This window comes from Bactrocera neohumeralis, chromosome 4, assembly GCF_024586455.1.
Source record: "Bactrocera neohumeralis isolate Rockhampton chromosome 4, APGP_CSIRO_Bneo_wtdbg2-racon-allhic-juicebox.fasta_v2, whole genome shotgun sequence".
NCBI lineage: Eukaryota > Metazoa > Arthropoda > Insecta > Diptera > Tephritidae > Bactrocera > Bactrocera neohumeralis.
In genome coordinates this window covers 32066945-32074241 of record NC_065921.1, presented here as the reverse complement: position 1 = coordinate 32074241, position 7297 = coordinate 32066945, and the positions used below count along the sequence as shown (strand labels likewise).

General features: G+C 35.5%; 1 protein-coding gene across 1 annotated transcript in view; it reads left to right on the top strand.

Annotated features, from left to right (window-relative positions):
• Positions 1-1567: 1567 nt before the first annotated feature.
• Positions 1568-7297, top strand: part of LOC126756542 (serine-rich adhesin for platelets) — a 58281-nt gene continuing 52551 nt past the window's right edge. Inside the window, 1 exon segment of the mRNA XM_050469680.1 lies at positions 1568-1704. The gene's annotated coding sequence lies outside the window, so the exon portion shown is untranslated.

Genomic DNA, 7297 nt, shown 5'->3' with positions numbered 1-7297 from the left:
AAATGAATTTAGTTACTATCCAAATGATTCAAAAATCAATTTGTAACCAGTAGCATTTAAATATAAGTAAAATGTAAAAATATATGACCTAAAAAGATATTTTCATTTAAATTTCTACTTGTCATACGAGTATACGTTTGTAGACACACACTTGTCCATATGTAGACATATGCTAACATTGTTCCCCTAATTACACTTGCCAGAGAGTTTTCTACTTAATTGCATTATTCCTTAAGAATTTTAAAATAAATAATTTAGTACATTTCGAGTACTTTCCGCAAAAGTACCGCATCTTAATTCGGAACATCGCTCCATTGGACCTTTTCAAAGTCTGATGCTTCGCTACGGCGGATTAATTCTCCACTAACGGTGGATTCAGCTTTTCAACGATAGAAAGCCTAAACAAAATATTGTCGGCAACCATCATATTTTACTAAATGGCATTTTATACTCTCATCTCTCGACGCGAAATCAAAAAGTTTGCAAAGCGCACACTCAACATAGCATTGATGAGACAATTGTGTTGGAGATGGTGAAAATGTCGACTGCGGACCCATCGGGTGGCAAGCTTATAAGCCGCCGCTTCAGTTCTGTTTCGGTTTCTCGAAGGATACGTTGTTCATAGTTAGCAGGATACGGTTAATCATTTCTGATGTTTTTGCCGTGAATTGCACCAGTGTATGCATTTTGTTTGTATATATTGTGTGAACCGTGTGGCAGTGCATGTGAATATCGCTGAGCATCAAATGAGTAGGCACGAGCTTGTCGAGCCAGAATTTTCCGGTCGAAAGGTATTTGTATACATATGCGAGTGTCCAAGTGTTAAAATATTTTATGTGTGCGGTTGGTTCGCTTTATTCGAGTTGTCGTCGTTGTTAAAGCGAAGTGGTTTTAGTTGCCGAGAGCGCTGTGTGCTGTTTTCGTTGCACGAACACAGTTCAAGTTCAAAGCTAAAAGTGCTTCGCATAATATGATTATCTCTGAAAGTGTCCAGTCACACTCACTCAGCTTCCACTTCAGCGGCCATCGTGACCAGCCACTGGTGTTCGTGGGCTAGTGACGTTCGCATCCGATGCACTTCCCGTGTTTGCTCGACAAAATTTTCCCAAATTAACATATCAATTAGCTCCGTACACATACTGTACTCCAAATACATGTATGTCAGCGGATATAACGGAACGTCAGGGCTTGTAGGCGCACGGTGCAAAAAGTTAACAATACCACTGATGTGTTCCCTTCGCATTGCAACGGCACATTTACGCAATACGATACACTCTTTCCAAAAGTTAGCTTGATGTTGGGGTTTTTAATGAATTGTGTCCGTCGTCAATAGAACTTATCTGTGGAGATGCCCTACAAAATACTGCGTACTGTTTGTCTCACCCCCATACATGACAAGCTCCACGGAAAGTAAAATCCTTGCATCAGCGTTCGGTTGGGTTGTTGAAAAACAATTAATTTACAGTTGAAAAAAAAAATCAAAAATTCGTGATCATACTCTAAGAAAAGTTTAAGTTAATAATATAATTATTAATTTAATACACCTGCTCACTTATTGCACCTTAAGGTCGTCAGTGCTGAGAAACACGTGAATGCATGTACTCTAGATATTCAGTTAAAATATCAGTGAAGTGTGTGGCGCGAAGTTTTTGAAAGATTTGTGGCAATCACGTGTCAAACATAAATATTTTAATAGGAAAAAAGGTAACTGTTTCACAGATAACATATTCTCATATTATGTGTATAAATCTCTACTAAGACCTAAGAGACCTAGGTTTTTTACTTAACGACTAATCGGTTCAAATATACATTTTTTACCTAATGCTAAACTGCCACGTTCCTCATTTTCAGTTGTTGTTTTTTGTTTGTGGTTCGAAACATTAGCATATATTAGTTATTTAGTAAGGTATTAAAAACATCTTGAGGTGAATTGCGAACATTTTATATGAAAAAATCGAAAAAAGCAGGTTTAAAGACATATTATTGTTATGATTTCAGGTCAGACTTGGGTGAATTTAAATGAAATAAAACTTTGTTTGCAGCGTGTGCAACACAAGTAGTAAATCCTGGCTCCCAAAACTCTTAACAACAGAGCTCAAAGAAAGCGTAGAAATAAGGAAGCCTGCCATTATGAATTTTATATATGTATGATTGTGGTTTGGAAATTCAATTAAGATGTCTAAATTTATCTTCATAAAATTTATAACTATTAGTAACACATACATATTAGGTTGTCAAAAAAGTCTTGCGGTATTTTCGCTAGTTGGCGCTGAAAGCGCGTAGTTCTAGTTTTATTCGTCGCATCGGGTCATGCTATACCTTTTGGAAAGCTCATTTCACGCGCTAACACGTGTTTGATTGATTGTCGTTTCTTTTAAGTCGTTCGTGAGTTATAGCGTCGCAAACATGGAGCAAAATAAAGAGAAAATACGGCATATTTTACAGTACTACTACGATAAAGGCAAAAATGCATTCCAAGCCGCCAATAAAATTTGTGCAGTTTATGGACCCGATACAGTTTCCATTTCCACCGCACAACGATGGTTTCAACGTTTTCGTTCTGGTGTAGAGGTGGTCGAAGATGCGCCACGCTCCGGAAGGCCTGTCGTCGAAAATTGCGATAAAATCGCTGAATTGGTCGAAAGAGACCGGCATAGTAGCAGCCGTAGCATCGGTCAAGAGCTGGGCATGAGTCATCAAAAATTCATTTCAATTTCAATCAAAAAAAATTCAATAAAAATACCGCAAGACTTTTTGACAAACCATTATTTAAAACAATGGGATATTTTTACCTAAAATTATTCAACACAGTCAACGAGAGATTGAGGTACATAAAACCGCAATATTAAAATCAGTTAAGAATGAGCTATTAGTTACCGTGATGCTAAGAATCAGTAAAATATTAATACATCAAACTAATATTTGCTATTGGCTTGAATACTTAATCGGACAACTATCAGACTTCACACTTTTTGAATCACATGCCCGTTACAACTAACAAATTCCTGTCTAGTCCCTAAGTGTTGGAGTCTATGAAACAATAATGGGTCCAGCCGAATTACGAGTTCAACTTTTCCATCAAAATTTTGCCATTTTAAAATTTGTTTATTTATCGTTTAGCTTCTCTCAGTTAGCAACTTAGATTAACATTAATCATTGTTCTAGATGTAAACTTACGCTTAGAAACTCAGTTGGAACTCCTGTGCTTTTATAAGATTTTACTGAAATTTGACGTTACTTTACTTTTCTCGAATATTTTAGAAAATGTTGAACGTTGCTCAACAAAGCACAGAGTTAATGAGTTTGACTAGGGATTAACTAACATCCCTATTGCGGAAGGCAACAAAACCCAGTCTACTTGAAAACACAGCTAACAACCCTGAGTTTGCACTTTGGTAAGCACTGTTGTAACAGCGGTATTTAGCAGAATTGCTCAATTTTTTGAAAGATTCCTGAAATAAAACAAAAACAAATGGAACAAATGACGTTCATTAGGATTTAAAATAGTTACATATGTATGTATGTATAGCAGAATTGAATTAAGCTGTACGCTCGTCGTGATATTATTAAATTTCTGTGTGTTATTTTAAAGAATATTAAAATTTATTTGTATTTCTTAAAATATATTTCACAACAAAAAAGTGTAAAAGTATTATTATTATTATTATTTATTAGACACATTATAAAATATTATATTTAACATAGTATGGCGTACTAGCTGCGGCGGCCTTTGAACTAATAATATAAATTGGCATATTTATCAACGAAAATGTTTTTTTTATTTTTTTTATTTTTTATTTATTTTTTTTGTCGATTGTTGTTTTGTTTTGGGCTCATACGCAGAGATCCATGATTCGTCACCTGTGACGATCTTATAAACGTCTTTTGAAGCACCGCGATCGTATTTTTTCAGCATTTCTTTACACCAATCCACACGAGCTTTTTTTTGAGCGATTGTCAATTGTGCGGTGTTCATGCAATATCGAATGTATGCTGGTGGGAGAAATGCATAGGCATGCCTCTATCTGAAGGTATGTTACATGACGGTCTTGCATTATCAGTTCACGTACGGCATCGATGTTTTCTGGCACAATAGCTGTTTTTGGACGACCTTCACGGAATTCGTCTTTGAGCGAGCGTCGGCCACGATTGAATACGTTGTACCAGTTTTCACAGTGCTATAGGATGGTGCTTCATAGCCATACAAAGATTTTAGTTCATCGATGCACTCTTGTCGTGATAATCCACGTCGAAAGTTGTGAAAAATGATCGCACGAAAATGTTCACGAGTTAATTCCATTTTTTGGCCGAGATGAATTTTTTAATTCCCTGTAAATAAAACAATTCACGATTAAATGACCAAACGTTCTGAGTGATGTTATGCTAAAAAATGTCAAACTTACCAATGGAAATGTCAGATTGCACCTGGCAACACTTAGTGTTGCCCTAGGCCAGAATATATATAGCAGCCCTCGTATAAGTAAGTTTAATATTATTACAATTGGTTGACTAATCTAAGTTGTTCTATGAATAAGTAAATTTGATTTAAACAATCTGTAGTGTTGATTTGATTAAAGTAAATTGCTCTGATTCTCGCGAAGTTGGGACAGCGATCTAAGGTATGTTCGGTTGTTAGAGTATTGCCGCAGTCGCATCTTTGCGGTGTTTTGTTGGTAATCAAATGCTCGTGTGTAAGCTTCGTGTGTCCAATTCCTAGGCGTATATAAATTGATCATTTTGGTTTTGACGTGTTTGTAGGGTATGTGGCGCCTAGGCCGTTTACATTGAATTTGGTATATCGGTGATAGAAATTATTCCAATTAGCTGCCTTTTTTTGTTGTATATATTGGGATATATAGTGTTGGAGATCCTTTTCGGACGATGGTGTGAAATAGATGGAAGGAGACTGAGCTATTAAATTGTCTGTTTTATCTGCAAGTTCGTTTCCCGTAATTCCTTGATGACTTGGTACCCAGAAGAGAACAATTTTTTTGCAACAATTATACTCCGAATTTGAACAATTAAGTTGTTATGACAGCTTAGATTTTTTACGACAGAAATTGTTGATAGACTGTCAGAACATATTACGTATTTTCCTGTGTTATTTCATGCAAATGTGCATGCCTTTAGAATGGCTAAGGCCTCGGCGGTGAATATGGAATAATAGTCAGGAAGGAGGCCTCCTGAAATTATAGTGTTGTTGAGGTCGATGACGGCGAAGGCTGTTGCGATATTCGTTTTTGTTGCATCGGTAAATAACCAGTTGTATGAGTTTAGTTTATAACTTTCTTCCAAAAATAGTTTGCGGAATACATTATTTTGAGTTGTTTTTTCTTATGCAGATGAAGATTCAAGTTTATAGACGTGTCTTGTAGTCGCCATGGCGGAAAACCGGGTTTTCTTCTTGTTAATGTAGGTAGCTGTAGGTGAAGTTGTTTATGCAGTGATGCACAGCGACGAATGGTGGATAGCACTTTATAAGTGCACTTCGAAACATTTATTTAATTGTAGGTTCGGAGTGAGCTTGAATTTTTATACCCTGAACAGGGTATATTAAATTTGTCACGAAGTTTGTAACACCCAGAAGGAATCGTCGGAGACCCTATAAAGTATATACATATATAAATGATCAGTATGTCGAGCTGAGTCGATTTAGCCATGTCCGTCTGTCTGTCCGTCTGTCTGTCTGTATATATACGAACTAGTCCCTCAGTTTTTAAGATATCGTTTTGAAATTTTGCAAACGTCATTTTCTCTTCAAGAAGCTGCTCATTTGTCGGAACGGCCGATATCGGACCACTCTAACTTATAGCTGCCATACAAACTGAACGATCGGAATCAAGTTCTTGTATGGATAACTTTCACATTTCACAATGTATCTTCACGAAATTTGGTATAGATTATTTTCTAAGACAACAATGTAATCTCCGAAGAAATTGTTCAGATCGGTTAACTATAGCATATAGCTTCCATACAAACTGAACACATAGTTACTAACAGAAATGCACCTGTGAAGGGTATTTAGCTTCGGTGCAACCGAAGTTAACGTTTTTTGTTGTTTTATGTTAGCATTGGCACTCCATCCGTAAATGGGGAGACCGTATTCCAACTTGGAGAGAATCAAAGCTCTGGTTATATTAATAAGAGTATTTACATGTATTTCTGAGAATTTTGAACCAAGAAATTTAATGACATCTAACCGAGACTCTAAGCTAGTTCTTAAGGTAATACAATGTTGATTAAAGTTAAATTTATTGTCAAATATTACTCCAAGAATTCTAAAATTATCTACGAGTTCTATGTTAACTTATTAGTTAAATGTTTATAAACCGTACAATGATATAAAATATTTCAGAAAATACTTTACATTTATTTAGATAATAAGCAAAACAGTTTCCCCTTACGTATGTCAGATGGCACACATGGAATGCATGTCAATATTTGTTAATATCTTTTCGTTTTAAATTATTTTATCGTTTTATATGCAAAATTCTACAGAAAGTTTTATCATTTGCAGTTATTCATGTATGTTACTTGTGTACAATTCTAATGATCCATTTTAAAATAAGTGTACATAGAATTATGAATATCACATGAACTATTGAAATATACACACTGCCTCGACATTAAGTCTCTTTCCTTCATCCCCTTCTGGCAATGGAAGTGAAAGTGGAAGTTGTTTGACTTCGCCGTAAATATTCTGAGCTATTACATCTTCGCCACTTGTGATATATATGTATGTATATACATATGTACAAACCCTTTTATTCCGCGCTTTTTATTTTATAAATTCAAGAGTATACTTGCATAGAAATTTGATTTTTCGAAATTCTAATTATTTCCGAAGTTATAACAGTTCTAATGTTGTGGCAACTGGAACGGTTTAGCGGACGTACTATTCTATCAGCTACGCTGCCTGAAATTTTACGGTAAACTACTTTTTTCGATGAAGTTGCCATAATATCTCAAGTTTTAATCGGCCGATTTATTCACAAAAAGTAAGGTTAATTGAAATTTGAATAAGATTTAAAAGGTAAAAAAAGTAAATATTTATTTTAACTAGCCCCGATCTTATGCATTTTTTTCACTTTTGCAGCTTCTTAACATAGCGACCTTCGTATTAATCACGAATTCATCATTGTTTTCAGATGACCACAAGGATTGAAATCATTGCGACAAGGACACGGCGTTATTTCCCCATCAAGGACGCATAACTCAAATGTTTTTTTTTTCAATTTTCTGTACTATGCATATATTAGGTTGTCAAAAAAGTCTTGCGGTATTTTCCGCTAGTTGG